The sequence below is a fragment of the Panthera onca genome, chromosome B1, assembly GCF_046562875.1.
Source record: "Panthera onca isolate mPanOnc1 chromosome B1, mPanOnc1 haplotype 2, whole genome shotgun sequence".
Taxonomy (NCBI): Eukaryota; Metazoa; Chordata; class Mammalia; order Carnivora; family Felidae; genus Panthera; species Panthera onca.
In genome coordinates this window covers 172,020,248-172,036,355 of record NC_138342.1, presented here as the reverse complement: position 1 = coordinate 172,036,355, position 16,108 = coordinate 172,020,248, and the positions used below count along the sequence as shown (strand labels likewise).

Below are 16,108 nucleotides of genomic sequence, written 5' to 3'. Positions count from 1 at the left end.
TATGTATATATATGTATGTGTGTATATATATATATGATTTTGTAGGCCGTGTGATCTCTCTTGCAACCACTCAAGTCTGTAATTGTAGGAGGAAAATAGCAACAGACAACATGCAAACAAATGAGTGTGGCTGTATTCCAATGAAACTTTATTTGTAGACATGAAATTTGAATTTCATGTAATTTTCATATATCATGAAATACTCTTTTTGATTTTTTTTTAAATCATTTAAAAATGTAGAAAATTGGGGTGCCTGGGTGGCTCAGTCGGTTAAGCGTCCGACTTCAGCTCAGGTCACAATCTCACAGTCTGTGAGTTCGAGCCCCGCGTCGGGCTCTGTGCTGACAGTTCAGAGCCTGGAGCCTGTTTCAGATTCTGCGTCTCCTTCTCTCTGACCCTCCCCCATTCATTCTCTGTCTCTCTCTGTCTCAAAAATAAATAAACGTTAAAAAAAAAAAAATTTAAAAAAAAATGTAGAAAACATTATTTTAAAATTTTATTTTTGAGCAATCTCTACACCCAACATGGGGCTCCAACTTACAAACTCGAGATCAAGAGTTGCGTGCTCTACTGACTGAGCCAGCCAGGCACCCCTAAACATGCAGAAAACATTCTCAACTTGAAGCCCGTACAAAAACAGGTCATGTGTCGGATTTGGCCTACAATTCCTGGTCTAAACCATGACTGTCACTTTTTGAAGTGAGTGGAAAGGCTAGGGGGGCCTCCAGGAGAGGGGCCATGGTAACAACGGAGACATCAGTGTAGGACCTTCGCAGCAGAAGTTTGCTGTGTAAGAGTTTGAGAAAAGCTCCTAGAAGACAAGTTGTTGAAAGAGAGGGACTCCAAATAGTTAGAGGATGGGGCACTTCTAAAAATAGTATCTGTTTGAGGGAATTGCCTCCTGGCCTAACCCCTCTGAACTCTATTCTGAATAATAGAAGCTATAAATAAAAAACATATCTCAACCTCTGGAAGACAGTGGCACACAAGCAACTGTTTTGGCACCCACCAAACAAGTAGACTTCTTTTTTTTTAATGATTATTTATTTTTGAGAGAGCGAGAGCACGCACGTGCACAAGCAAGGGAGGGGCAGAAAGAGAGGGAGACACACAACCTGAAGCAGGCTCCAAGCCGTCAGCACAGAGCCTGACACGGGGCTTGAGCTCATGAACCGTGAGATCACAACCTACGCCAAAGTCTCACCCTTAATTGGCTGAGTCACCCAGGCGCCCCTGAACAAGTAGGCTTGTAAAGATGGAGGGGGGAGGCATATTTATGGCAGCATTATTTACAACAGTCAAAATATGGAAACGACTAAGTGTCCATCCGCAGATGAATGGATAAAGAAGATGTGGGATGTACATACAATAGAATATTATTCAGCCGTGAGAAAGACAGACATTTGCTATAGCATGGGTGGACCTTGAGGGTTTTATGCTAAGTGACATAAATACTGTGTGATCTCAGCTATACGTGGAATCTAAAAAAAGCCAAACTCCTAGAGAGGATAATGGCGGTTGTCAGGATCTGGGGGTGTGGGAAGTAAGGAGATCTGGTGCCCCAAAGGAGATATGACAACTGCTGTGAAAAAAGTTTGCATGGCCAGGTAGATACCAATGACACCACCTGGCAAAGGTCAGAGCTGAAGTGAAAGGAATATGGGCAGATTGGTGTGAATTCTGAGACACAGACTCCAGACTTCTCCAGAAATACTTGGAGGGGGACTTGGCAGGGAAATGAAGGTGTTGAAACTGTAGAACCAGAGACAGATTGGAATTGTTTTAGTTGTGCTGAAATATGGTGACATATAAAATTGCATACATGTAAGGCGAACAATGTGATGGGTTTGATACACCAATATATTCAGAGGTAATGACCACAGTAAGGTCCACCTCCGTTATTTCACATGATTACGATTTTCGTGTGTGTGGTAAAAACAGTTAAGTTTTACGAACCTTCGGGGGGCGCCTGGGTGGCTCAGTTGGTTAAGCGGCTGACTTCAGCTCAGGTCATGATCTCACAGTCCGTGAGTTCAAGCCGCGTGTCGGGCTCTGTGCTGACAGCTCGGAGCCTGGAACCTGCTTCGGATTCTGTGTCTCCCTCTCTCTCTGCCCCTTCCCCGCTCATGCTCTGTGTCTCTCAATCTCAAAAATGAATAAACGTTGGGGCGCCTGGGTGGCTCAGTCGGTTAAGCGGCTGACTTTAGCTCAGGTCACGATCTCACCGTCCGTGAGTTCGAGCCCCGCGTCGGGCTCTGGGCTGATGGCTCAGAGCCTGGAGCCTGCTTCCAATTCTATGTCTCCCTCTCTCTCTGCCCCTCCCCCGTTCATGCTCTGTCTCTCTCTGTCTCAAAAATAAATAAACGTTAAAAAAAAAAAATTAAAAAAAAATGAATAAATGTTAAAAAAAAAAAAAGATTTACGAACCTTCGGGGCACCTGGGTGGCTCAGTCGGTTAAGCGTCGGACTTCGGTTCAGGTCACGATCTCTTGGTTTGAGCCCCGCGTGGGGCTCTATGCTGACAGCTCAGCGCCTGGAAGCTGCTTTGGATTCTAGTCTCCCACTCTGTCTGTCTCTTTCCTGCTCACGCTCTGTCTCTCTCTTTCAAAAAAAAAAAAAATTAAAATTAAAAAAAAGATTTACAAACTTTCAAGAACATAATACGGCATCATTAACTATAATCACCATGCTGTGCTTATAGGTTCCTAGAACCTATCCACCTTATAACTGTAAGTTTGCACCCTTTGAGCAACATCTCATTTTCCCCTCCCTCCTAGACCCTAGTGACCACCAATCTACTCTATTTCTGTAGAAATATAGTTTGAATTTTTAAAAATACCACACTATATTTCACAATATAAGTGAAATCTTATAGTGTTTGTCTTTCTCTGATTCATTTCACTTAGCATAATGCTAGGTGAATGCCCTCAAGTTTCATCCATGTTCTTGCAAATGGCAGAATTTCCTTCTATTTCCATGGCTGAATGATATTCCACTGTACATAAATACACTCCATTCTCTTTTTCCATCTATTCATTGACAGGTTTCTTCCATGTCTTGACTATTGTGAATAATACTGCAGTGAACATGGGAGTACAGATATCTCTTCAATATCCTGTTCTCCTATCCTTCGGATATATAGATAAGCAACATTCTGAAATGCTTTCGTGTTCCTCAGCTCGTTAAAATTGAGACAGCTATTTGCTGCCTTTAATGGTCCTTGGACTCAGAATTCATGTGTTTGAATGTCAGTCTTTTTAGTCTCGGAGAACCTACACGTTCGCATAGAGTTGTTATCGCCACAATAAAAGTGACTCAAAGTTTTAAGGATGGTTCATTGGATAGCAAGATTTTAAAGTTGGATATTTGAAAGCTATCCTTTGACTCAAGCAAATGTGTGATTGCACAGCCCATTAATGGTAGCTTAACCAACCTTCAGCCTTAAAACGTAGACAATGTTTTAAAGTAACAGCCTTCAGGCTCAGCAGCTGGCTTCATCCCTAGATCATTTGGCCTTGCATTTGGATAAGACTCCTGAGCTCACATCTTTCAAGATGAGGAAGTATCTCAACATACTTTGCAATAGTCACCTGGCTCAGCTGCTTCAGGAGGACGGTGCCTGGGGGTTTTTACTCACATAGTTTCTTAGTCATGTTCCTGTGACATAATGTTCTTATTTATTTAAACAAGCCTTTCCCTCCCATAAAATTCAGCCTCAGGGTTTGTTTCTCCGAACCACTCATACCACTTACCCAAAAAAGTCTTTTAGGAGGAGAAGTAAACTCACTTACGTTCTTTGTGAAGGTGAACTCCATTTAGAAATGATCTGACTGTTAATGTTCGTCCTTGTTCACTGGGCTTGGCCCACACTTCAAGTGCCAGGCAAGCGCTGGCCCCGGGGAGCTGTGTTTTGATTTCCCCCGTGATTTGCCAAAAAGGCCTCTCTTGACTTCAGTCTTCCTATTTGTAAAACTGTTGTTGCAATTCATTGTCTGGGTACAAATGTTAGAATTCTTCGGAGAAGGATGTTATCTGAAGACAGGAAACTACCGTTCACGGAGAATGTGAACAACAGGAAAATTCCACCGGCCATGGATTTTACTTAATGTTCTGTAAGCTGTTTGGAGTGGAAGCATCCCAGTAAAATGAAGAGACCTGTAGTAGATCCATCCAAGAAAGGCAAAATGGAAATATGCACAATGAGGAATACAAAGGGAGGTAGGACCACAGAGTTAGGGAAACCAGTTTACATGAGATTATGCTGTACGGTTCTCACTTCATAAAATGTAAAAATCACAATGAAAGATGGAATTCAATGTACATGACCAACACTGAGTCAAGAAGTAGATAGCCTCAGGTGTCCAAATAGCAGAGAAGACGTAGAAAATGTGGTCAAAATAGTACATCTAAAAAACATGGCAGGCTTAGATATAAAGGCAAATACTTTTGTGTATTCCAAGAGGAGATCAGCTGAGAATTTACTGTAAACTATTCCGTAGGAAAAGATGGGATGCTTCCTCATGTCTTTTATTGAAACAACATAACCCTGGCAGAAAAGCCTGTTAAAATGTGGGAGGGAAAAAAAATGCAAATTGATATTTGTGCAGATACAATACAAATACAGCTGGAAATAGAGATCCAAAATGAAATATTAGTGCATTTCATCAAACACTCCGTGAAAAGAACAATACAAAATGACTTCAGTTTTATTCTCAAAATAGAAGAATAGTTAGGTAATAGGAAATTAACAGCAGAATTCATCTCATCAAAAGGCCTCTCGGGGCGCCTAGGTGGCTCAGTTGGTTAAGTGACTGACTTCGGCTCAGGTCATGATCTTATGGTTTGTGAGCTCAAGTGTCACATCCACGGAGCCAGCTTGGGTCCTCTGCCCCGCCTCCCCCCCCCCCCCCCCATCCCTGCATGCTCTGTCTCTCACGCTTCTCAAAATAAATAAACTTTTTTAAAAATGTAAAAAAAAAAAGTCTCAGAGAAAAACCAAATGATCATCTGGATAGATACTCAACAGGCATTGGATTAAAATTAACATTCATTCTTTTTTTTTTTTAATTTTTTTTTTTAACGTTTATTTATTTTTGAGACAGAGAGAGAGCATGAATGGGGAAGGGTCAGAGAGAGAGGGAGACACAGAATCTGAAACAGGCTCCAGGCTCTGAGCCGTCAGCACAGAGCCTGATGCGGGGCTCCATCCCACGGACCGCGAGATCATGACCTGAGCTGAAGCCTGCCGCTTAACCGACTGAGCCACCCAGTCGCCCCTTAACATTCATTCTTGATCCAAACTCTTAGTAAACTAAGAATGACATAACGTCCTCAACTTGATGCAGAGTGTATCTTGGAAACAAGCAGACAGCATCACACTTAAGGGCTATATGTCACGTATTTCCACTCACCAGAAATAAGAAGCGAAGTCCTGTAACACCACCGTTAGAGCAGAATTCAGGATTGCTCTATCCAGCACAAGAAAGTGGGAGACATGATTTGGAGACCAAATTGTTATTGTTTGCTGATTATATAAACTGGCTCACGGAATCAACAATGAGTATTTTCACGCCTGAATTTCATCGTATCATCTAGTTAACCCTTTTCTCTTGTTTTGATATATACATAAGGGGACTTCACAGGCCAAAGAAACCCACTGGCCTCTTTCACCAAATTTACTACCACATGGTAACACGTGATATTTCAGTTTCTGCAAAGTTCAGTTCCCTCCCCCACCCCCAGACTTCCCCATCTTTACACACAGAAAAGAATTTAGTTTCAAAATTATTTCACTTGCCACAGAGAAGCTTAAACAGGTCAGCCCGATTGCTATTGTTTTGTCAGTAGTGCGCCCTCTTAAGTGGAATGGGCCTCTCGGTGGGCTGTAAGATGTCATTCTGAATTCTCCTGCAAGGCTCTTGCGGCTGCTTCCCGAAGAGGCATTAGCGGGACCCTCCGAGTTCACCTCCCCGGCCAGTGTGAACTTCCAGCCCTGCCCCTGTTGTTGATCTCACAAACCACCCTTTGTGCTCAGACCACAGAACTCTAGTTGCAAACAAGACTTTGGGGTGTGGTTGCACAAAGACGTTTTGCACTGAGCCCGTGTTGGCTCTGAGTGAGCCTCCTTACCCTTAGGGACTGAGTTAACTCTTAGGGAATCTCTAAACCCTGTGATGCAAGAGAGCCCTGAACCTTCTCAGCTGGGCGAGAGAATCACCTGCACTTAGTTGAGATGGCAACAGCATAGGAAATAAAATTCACGAATAACACGAATCGAATTGGAAAATATAATTATCATCACGGCTGAATTAACCATGAGGATATCCATCAAGCAATTTAGGAATGATTTCAGAAGTATTGGTAGTTTTCTTCTTGCCATGCTCAAAGTCTTTTCTTCAAACATTCCTTCTGATAAATACATCCTATGATATCCTAGAAAAAAGGGGCTTGAAACTCTCTTGGGTTTAAAGATGTCCACAGATGTAAAATATTCTTGTTTCAATGCCCAACGTAGAATAATACAGTCAAGTTTAGGGAATGCATTAGAAAGAGGGCAAAACTTCAAAATAAAATTTCACAAAATCAGCCCATGACAATTTGTGTCTGCATTTTAAAATAGAAATACAGTAAAAACCTTGGTTCGTGAGCATAATTTGTTCCAGAAACACTAATCCGAAGCACTTGTATGTCAAAGCAAATTTCAAGAACCATTGGCTCAGTTGGGATCACATGACATTCGCCATCATGTGCTACTTGTATTGCAAGACATCGTTTGTTTATCAAGTTAAAATTTATCAGAAATGTTTGCTCATCTTGCAGAACTCGTATTGCAAGACATCACTCGTTCATCAAGTTAAAATTTATCAGAAATGTTTGCTCATCTTGCAGAACACTTGCAGACCAAGTTACTTGCAACCCAAGGTTTCAGTGTAATTTACTATGCTATGCAACCAAAAATAGCCGATGAAAGTAGGAAGGCTTAACACAAATTAAAAGATCAAGGGGAAGGGGTGCCTGGGTGGCTCAGTCAGTTGAGCATCTGACTCTTGGTTTCAGCCCAGGTCATGATTTCACAGTTTGTGAGTTTGAGCCCTGCATCGGGATCTGCATGGACAGTGTGGATGGAGCCTGCTTGGCATATCTCTCTCCCTCTTTCTCCCTGCCCTTCCCTGGCTTGCTCTCTCTCCCTCTCTGTCAAAAAGGAAATAAATAAACATTTAAAAAGAAAAACTTTAAAAAAAAGATCAAGGGGAAAATACTGCTTGCTATTCCTGGAAAAGAAAGCTGAGCGGGAACGTGGTAAAAAAAAAAAAAAAAAAAAAAAAATCAAATCAGGGGCAACCTAGTGCTACATAGATATGGTACCAGTGCCACCTACTGTCGTGAGTATAAATTGCAGCTGTGCAATAGTCAATTCTCAGAATTCTTTTAAAACCTGCCCTCTCATGGCAGGAACAGGTGTTCTATATTGCTTTCACTATTTCCACTTACCTAAATCTTACTCTGTGTTAAGAATTACCGTGCTAAGAGCTTTACATTGATCTTCTTTACATCGATTTGTCACGACAGCTCTTATCAGGCAGGTGGTATTTTTATCCCCATTAAGTAGATGAACAGAAACAGGGCTCGAGAGTCACTAAAGAGCTTACCCAAGGTCATATAGGTGGCAAGTGGCAGAGCCCAGGGTAGAACTTGGGCTCTCTGATCAGAAATCAACCTGAAGGCTGCTCTTCTGCCTTTGGAAGCTACATTGCTGTGTCTTGAGATCTCTCTTGTTGGGGGGTCTTACAGAATATGTTTCTATCACTTCAGCCTCAGTTTATCATCGTCGGAAAAACTCATGCAGAGGAATGAATATGCTATCATGATAAATAATATATTTATTATAAAACATTATTATAAAACATTATCAGGGCAAAGAAGAGGGTCTGCAGAGGGTTTGCATGGCCTTTCCTATTTTATTCATAAAGTATTTTTATGTTTATTATTTTTATTTTGGGGGGATACAAGTGGAGGAGGGGCAGGGAGAGAGAGAGAGAGAGAGAGGGAGGGAGAGGGAGAGAGAGAGAGAGAGAGAGAGAGAGAGAGAGAGAGAGAGAGAGGGAGAGAGAAGAGAGAAAGAATCTTGAGCAGGCTCCATAGCCAGTGCAGAGCCCGGCACGGGGCTTGATCTCACAACTGTGAGATCGCGACCTGAGCAGAAATCAAGAGTCGGTCATCCAGCCGACTGAGCTACCCATGCACCCTGGTCTTTCCTATTTTAATAAAAAAATATGAATCAAGTTTCAGGCCTTTATGTGCCTTTGTGCTAATTTGCGTGCCTGACACTGATAACTTGTATTTGCATATTTTCAGATTACCACAATTTGAAAATAGGAAATCTGAAAATAGGAAGATAGGTCAGATTTTCCCTGAAAGTCACCCCCTCTGAGACTAAGGATTCCACAGCCATTGTAGTCCTACGGTTCTAAGAATGGCTTATTGGTCCTTATTTTGCATAGAAGGCTCATTATCAGACCTTCATTGGCTGTTGTATGCAGATGCTAAACGCTCCTCGCTCCTCGCACTGTGTTCTAATGAATCCCAGGGTTTGTGCTAAGTGTAACGCATTTTGGGTCCAAGCTTTGAAAACATAAAACCGGGGATGGAGCAAGAGGAAAAGTATAGAATAGATGGAGTTCACTAGGGCAGAGGGGAAAAGTAGAGGGAGCCAGCAAATCTAATCTGGAGGAAGAGACAAAATCAGGAGGGTGGACCCAGGATCCAGTTCCAGGGAAAAGCAGAACTGGAGAGCCAGTCCCAGCTCACACCCATGAGCCACACAAACAGCCCGAGTGTCGTGGAGTCAAGATCAATTGGAGGCCCGTGACGGGAAACTCGTGACTGTGTGTTCTTAGGAGACCACCTTTGAAATCAAGAGTCAACACCAGATACCATTAGGAGTCCAATCAATTCAACTGCAAAAATATTTATGTGGTACCTTTGGCGTGAAAAGCACTCTGCCTTCACGCACCTCCTCTCCTTGTCTTCTCTGTAGATTTGCACTGGCAGCATTTAATGCAATCCAGCTGCAAAGACTTAAAAACCTCGGTGGCTGAGTTCCAGTCTGATTCAGCATGGTGCACCCCAAAGCTATGGCTTAGTTGCCTAGTTACGGCCTCGACTGGCATCTCTGAACTGTGCAGTGATTCCTGGGTCAGCATCCTACTTCTCGCCTAGAGAAACCTACTTCGTACAGTATTACTTGCAATTTTTTTCTCTTTTTAAAAATTGTGGTTAAAACAACACCTAACATTAAATTTCTCATCTGAATCATTTTTCCGTGTACAGCTCAGTCGTGTGAAGTAGATTTCCCTTGCTGTGCAACATATCTCTAGATCTCTAGAACTTTCTCATCTTGCAAAACTGGAGCTCTATACCCATTAAAACTAATCCCTCTTCCCTCCTCTCTCCATCCCTTGGGCACAGCCTTTCTATTTTCTGTTCCTATGACATTGATTACTTTGGATGCTTCATACGAGTTGAATCACACAGTCTGTGTCCTTTGGCGACTGTTTTATTTCGCTTAGTATAACATCCTCAAGGTTCATCTGTGTCATAGCGTGTGACAGAATTTTTTTTCTTTTTTTAAGGCTGTGTAATATGCTATTGCATATATATGCTACATTTTCTTTATCCATTCATCCATTAATTATACCTCTTGGCTGTTGTGAATGCAATGAACATGGGCGTGGTACTTCTTATTTTTTTTAAAAACACAGAACTTCCCGCCACCTGAAGGTCTAACAGTGTAAGGAGTGCGTATAAAAACTGAGGCAGAAAGATGGTCAGTAGCAGGCTAACAGTCTCAGGAAGCAGAGCATGTGGGAGAATTTGTGATTGCCAGGCATCACTGCCTGCACATCTCACTTAGAAAAAAGTGTAGCTTTTGGCAAGACCCCTTGGGTTTACAGAAAGACAAATTTGCAACAAAGGGCTAGATCTTTTTTTCAATGACTCAACCACGCCACGTAGCTCAGATCTCCAGTGTCACCCAGGGATTTTGTGGGAGTCATCATCATCTGCTGCTAACATGGAGACAGGAGGGCTTTGTCAAACTCCACAAACTCCTGCTTACAGGGTTAGGAATAGCATAGATTCTGAGCTCTGAGGACACTATTGTTAGTCCATTGTTTTTAAACTTGGGAGAATCATTTAAATTCTTTAAATGTCAGCCTTCTATTTCTCAAATGAGGGTGGTAATACAGACTCCTAATTTTGGGTGAGGATTTAATGAGAGTAATTGTAAATTCTAAAAAAAAAAGTGTTATCTAAACATTGACTACATTAGTTTTAGTGAATATCAGTATAATAGCATTTGTAGCAAACTTCTGTTTCAACTTGTCGTTTAGCTGCTTGATTTCTTTTTATAATTCAGAGGAGAGCACAGTTTGTTGATCACATCTGCTTCGGGGTTCTGAAAAATAAGTTCTCTCCTCTCAAATCCAAGTCGAAAAATGGCTGCCTTCCCTGGGGCTTGTAGCTGCTTTGAATGCAGAAATAGTTACTCGAGATTTATCAACCTGTACAAATGTTTGTGGGGAGTGCCCGAAATTGCTGTTTTTTCTGGATGTCCATTCCCTCTATTCCTTCTTTAATAACGGAACTCCTGTTTTGTAGCCAAACACATAGTTGCCTAGAATAAAGATTAGTGTTTCTTGGTCCCTTCTATAGCTAGCTGTGGTTAGGTACAGAGTTTTGGCCAATTGGAATTGTGTCTGTGAGCGCCAGGGTGGCTCATTCGGTTGAGCGTCCGACTTTGACTCAGATCATGATCTCACAGTTGGTGAGTTCGAGCCCCGCATCGGGCTCTGTGCTGTTAGCAAGCTTTGGATCCTTTGTCCCTCTCTCTGTCTCTGTCCTTCCCCTGCTCAACGCAGTCTCTTTATCAAAAATAAATTTTAAAAAACATTTAAAAATAAATACAATAAATTATGTCTGTTTACACGTTTTTTAAGCCAAAACAAAAAATTAATACAGGCAATTAGTGCCTTTCAAAATAATTGGAAGTGTGGGTGGCGGGAGGCTGCCGTCTGAACTACTGAGTTCTAGAACATTTTGTTATTGCTATAGTCCATCTTGGAGCGTGAAGTGGAAGCCAAGTGACCATCCTGCGTGCCTGATGGAGACAGAATTATCAAATCAGGCCCTTGGTCACTTATTTCTAGGCTTGGTTTATGTGCACGAGAAAGTTCTTTCTTGTTCACGCCACCGTTGCGTTGAATTTTCCATCCCTCAGAATGGAACCAAACCCCCACTGACACAAGTTTGATCACAGTCATGATTGTTACTCACGTGGTATTTTTAGATATGCTACTTCAACAAAATTCACACCACATATTGTTATCTGGGCCTAGCACATCCAGAAACGTGGACAGTGCTCTCGTGTGGATGCGGCAGACACGGTCGGCCTAAGTAGGAGGCAGAAACGACTAGAACATTTCAACAGAGAGGCGCCAGTGCAGTGCAGGGGGTCGGAGACCTAGAGGGTAGAGGAGCCAAGCGGAGGACAGGGAGGTGATTTAGAGATTATCAACAGCTGCTACCACCGCTGGGCCAAAGGGACAGAGGGAATTGGTACAGGTTGTATCATTGTTCCCATTTACTCACTACCCTCCCAGGCTTGTATGTCCTGCCTCATTGATATGCAGCTTGCTTTGGCTAAGAAAATGTGAACAGAAGTGATACACACTTACAGACAGCTGGCATCACGAAGTCTCCGTGACAGCTAGGCAGCTTGATAAGCAGGCAGCACTGGGCTTGGAGTCAGGACATCTGCATTCAATTCCTGGCTTGGCCACTTACCACCTAATAGATCTCGGGCCAATCCCTGGGCTTCGCTTGGAAGCCATTTCTTCACTGGGGGGACGGCCTCAATGATGGATTTAAACTGATCGCTCAGCGTCCCTTCAGCCTTCCGTTTATACGTTGGATCAACCACACAATAACTGTCCCTTAAAGGAGACATTCTTGTCCCTAGATTGAGTACTTTATTTTCCCTGTGCTTTGATTAAACATTGTCTTTGTCCTGGGACGCATTCACCAATTGAGTGGTTGTTTCTTCTTCTTCTTCTTCTTCTTCTTCTTCTTCTTCTTCTTCTTCTTCTTCTTCTTCTTCCATGAAACAATGCAGTGCAAAGTCTATTCATTCAAATTGTTTTTTGTTAACTCATTCCAGGTTTTTATTTTCTTTAAAAAAAATTTTTTTAACGTTTTTATTTTAGTTTTGAGAGAGACAGACAGAGTGTGAGCAGGGGAGGGGCAGAGAGAGAGGGAGACACAGAATCTGAAGCAGGCTCCAGGCTCCGAGCTGTCAGCACAGAGCCCGACGCGGGGCTCGAACTCACGGACCGTGAGATCATGACCTGAGCCAAAGGCCGACGCTCAACAGACTGTCATTCTAATTTTTAATAGAATGATTCCATTGGCTGCAAGAAAGAATGTCAGTTTTAGGAGTGACTTGGCAGGTGCAGGAGAAACATCAACACTTGAGGGCCTCAGAGAAATGCAGATCCTTTCAAGCCGTGTTGAGTGTTACGATAAAGAAGTTTTTAAAAGGAGCTGTAATGCAATCTTTTAGTCCCCCCACCGCCCCCCAGCTACACTTCTATACTCCCAATTGGGCTTGTCACCTGCCCTGTCACCACTTTCCTTTCCTCTTTTTCAGTGGGAGAAAGATCACATTTCACTGGAGTTACACCAGCAAGATTTCCTGAACTACCAAGGACATCTCTGGTGGTTTTAAACCCTGCACAGAGTTGTGATTAAAGGGGGGGGGGGGTGGGGAGGGGTGAAGAGTGCCTTTTTCGATGGTCACAGTAAGACCAAGAGTACTTTCCAAATCTCTATATCAGAATACATTAGTGATGTGCTTAGGAGTCATCCTGCTAGGTTCTTCTCAAGTGCCAAGTGCTGGCATGGGGGTAAGAAGTCACCCAGAGGAATAGTAGAGGGGAGATGGCTTAAGAGAAAGGAGGTCTCCTACCTGCCTGGCTGTAACCGAGCTACGCCCATCTCTCCTAGGCACTGTCCTGGGATCTCTTGCCAATCCTTCTGACTGATGGCCACCTTGATTTCTAAATCAATGGGCATGAGGGAGGCCATCACCCTCTCATAGGGCCTCGATTCCTCAGAGCTATCCATATGCACAGGCATTAGCTTGGTCCTTGGGCAGTGGACCCTTGGTCTACCAGGTTGGAAGTCTTTCAAAACAGAACCATGTCTAATAATCCAGCATTTGGGTATCTATGACAGCGGATCTTCCTGGAATATTTTAAACTAACATACGCAAAATAAAAACATGGCCTTTCCTGCCTTCACCAAGAAAAGACGGTGAGATTTCATTCCATTTCCCACCTTTCCTCCACCAACAGGCTTGCGTCTGTTTGTTTCTATTTCTTTAAAATTTTTAAAGCGTTTTTTTAAATGTTTATTTTTTTTTTTTGGAATTATTTATCTTGAGAGAGAGAAAATGAGAGGCGGGGAGAGGGAGAGAGAGAATCCCGAGCAGACTCGGTGCTGTCCGCGCAGCTCCTCATGCGGGGCTCCATTGGACAAATTGTGAGATCATGACCTGAGCTGAGATCACGAGTCAGACGTTCAACTGACTGAGCTACCCAGATGCTCCTCTTTTAAACTTTTAAAAAAGTAGTATAAATAACACATTCAGAGTATATTAGTTTCCTGTTGCCGCTGGAATAAATGACCGCAAACTTAGTGGCCTCAAAGAACACAAATTTATTATCTTCCAGGGCTACAGGTCGGAAGTTCAAAATGAACCTTAGGGGCTAAAATCAAGGTGTCAGCAAATCTGTGTTCCTCTGGGAGACCGTAAGGGAGAATTCTTTTCGCTGTGTTTTCCAGCTTCTAGAAGCTTCCTTGGCTCTTGGCCCCTTCCTTCCCCTTCACTCCACTCTCTGCTGCTGCTGTCACACCTCCTCTCTGACTCTTGCCCTCTGCCTCCTTAAGGCCCCATGTGGTTATACTGAGTTCATTACGATTATCAAGGATGATTTTCCCACCTCAAGATCTGTAGCTTAATCACATTGGCAAAGTCTCTTTTGCCATGTAAGGTAACAGTCACAGGTTCCAAGGATTAAGAAAGAGACATCTTGGGGCACCTGGGTGGCTCAGTTGGTTAAGCTTCTACCTCTTGATCTCGGCTCAGGTCACGATCTCACGATTTGTGGGATGGAACCCCACATCTGGCTCTGCGCAAACAACACAGAGCCTGCTTGGGATTCTCTCTCTGCCCCTCTCTCTCTGCCTTTTGTTTTCTCTCTCAAAACAAATAATAAAAAATAAACATTTTTTTTTAAAAATGCTTTAAGATTTTTTACACTTGATCTTCGCCAAAAGGCCGAGAAGCGATTGTGCTTTAAAATTTTTTAAAGAAATAGAGACAAACGGAATTAAGCCTGTCGGTAGAAGAAAGGCAGAGGAAATCCCTGCTTCGGATTCTGTCTCTCCCTCTCTCTGCCCCTTCCTCGCTTGCACTCTCTCTCTCAAAATAAATTTACTAAATAAGTTTTTAGTTACTAAATTGATTTACTAAATAAATAAATTTACTAAAAACAAAAAAAGAAAAGAAATAGACACCTTTGGGGATCATTGTTCTGTCTACAGCTGTAATGCAATCTTTACATTATTATCTATTATCTATTACATTATTAATTCTTTCTGCTTGTTTACTACCAAACTCTAAATAGCATGCTTATATATTTCTATTTATTGATTTGTAAACTTTCAAATATCTGTTGACTCCCTGAATTTAACACACTCGCCTCCCTCTTCACCCCCCAACATTCCCTTACTTCTCTAATTTAGGTAGTTGTATGTTAACTAATTTTGACACTGACTTTTGACATTGTTTACCGGTTGCCCATAAGTAAAACACAAAAGTTGCTGTATTTACAATTTCCCCCCATGTTTCCTTTTACTCATCTGTGCTTGGCTTAAGTGACATCCTTAGTTCTTTACTGTCAAGGATTATTTTTCTCTAATTGTCGTTAAGCCTTCTATGTTCTTTGTCTACATGTCCGTAGACTAATTTTCAAATTAAGCATAATGAGTCCAATATAATGATTCTGAAGGTATTAATCACTAAAGAAAAAATTAGAGTGATCAGACCTACAGAAAAGGAAATGCAATCCTATATCCTTGAATCTGTACCTCTTGAAGGAAAAAATTCCAAGCATCAAGGTCAATGGAATTTCCCCCCCCAGCAACTACTCGAAAATGGTTCACATTTTAATTTGCCTTATATATTCTGTGACTTTCTTTGACAGTTTTTGTTTTACTTGGGGCTGTATTGTTTTTATTACTTTCATGACTACAGAAGAGTGAAATCTTAATTGCATATTCAAAATACATATTGAATGAACATCATGTTTTTTTTTAAGAGACTTCTGACTTCCTGATTAAATTAGAGCCACTTTTTTTCAAGACAAGCTGCCTACAGTCATCCCAAGAATCTCTTTTTTGCCTTCTCTTGAATGCATTATACTATTTTTTAAATATTTTTAAAAAAAGCTTTTAATGTGTATTTTATTTTTGAGACAGAGCACAAGTTGGGGAGGGGCAGAGAGAGAGGGAGACAGAAGATCTGAAGCAGGCTCTGTGCTGACAGCAGAGAGCTCTACGTAGCGCTTGAACTCATGAACCGTGAGATCATAACCTGAGCCAAATTCGGACGCTTTATCGACTGAACCATCCAGGCACTTCTGCATTGTACTATTTTTTAGATTATATATGTTCTTGCTTGGAATTCCTTTTGATTTTGCTAAAATAACTCCTCAAGTAATTTTTTTCCAGAGATGGTGCAATGAAGGTTAGCTTCCCTGGTCCTTAGTTGTTTGGAAGCATTGGTAATCATTTCTTATATTCAGTTGAAATTTGGGCCAGGTGTAGAATACTCATTGCCAAACTTTCTCTCAAAATCTTGAAGTTAACCTTTCACTTTCTTGTGGCATTCATTGTTGCTGATCTGACACCAGTAGGTTGTTATTTCTTCATAGGAACTTTTTTTCTCTTTTTTGGGAAATTTTGGGTATTCTCTTTCCTTTCTTTG

The 16,108-nt window shown here is 42.0% G+C and overlaps 1 protein-coding gene and 1 non-coding gene across 5 annotated transcripts in view; one reads left to right on the top strand and one right to left on the bottom strand.

The window, feature by feature from the left end:
• Positions 1–16,108, top strand: part of LOC132691680 (vegetative cell wall protein gp1) — a 45,396-nt gene that overhangs the window by 5,927 nt on the left and 23,361 nt on the right. The window lies entirely within an intron of this gene.
• Positions 14,225–14,410, bottom strand: LOC132693523 (U2 spliceosomal RNA). Its single transcript, XR_009616866.1, has one exon. It is a non-coding gene; the product is annotated as a U2 spliceosomal RNA (small nuclear RNA).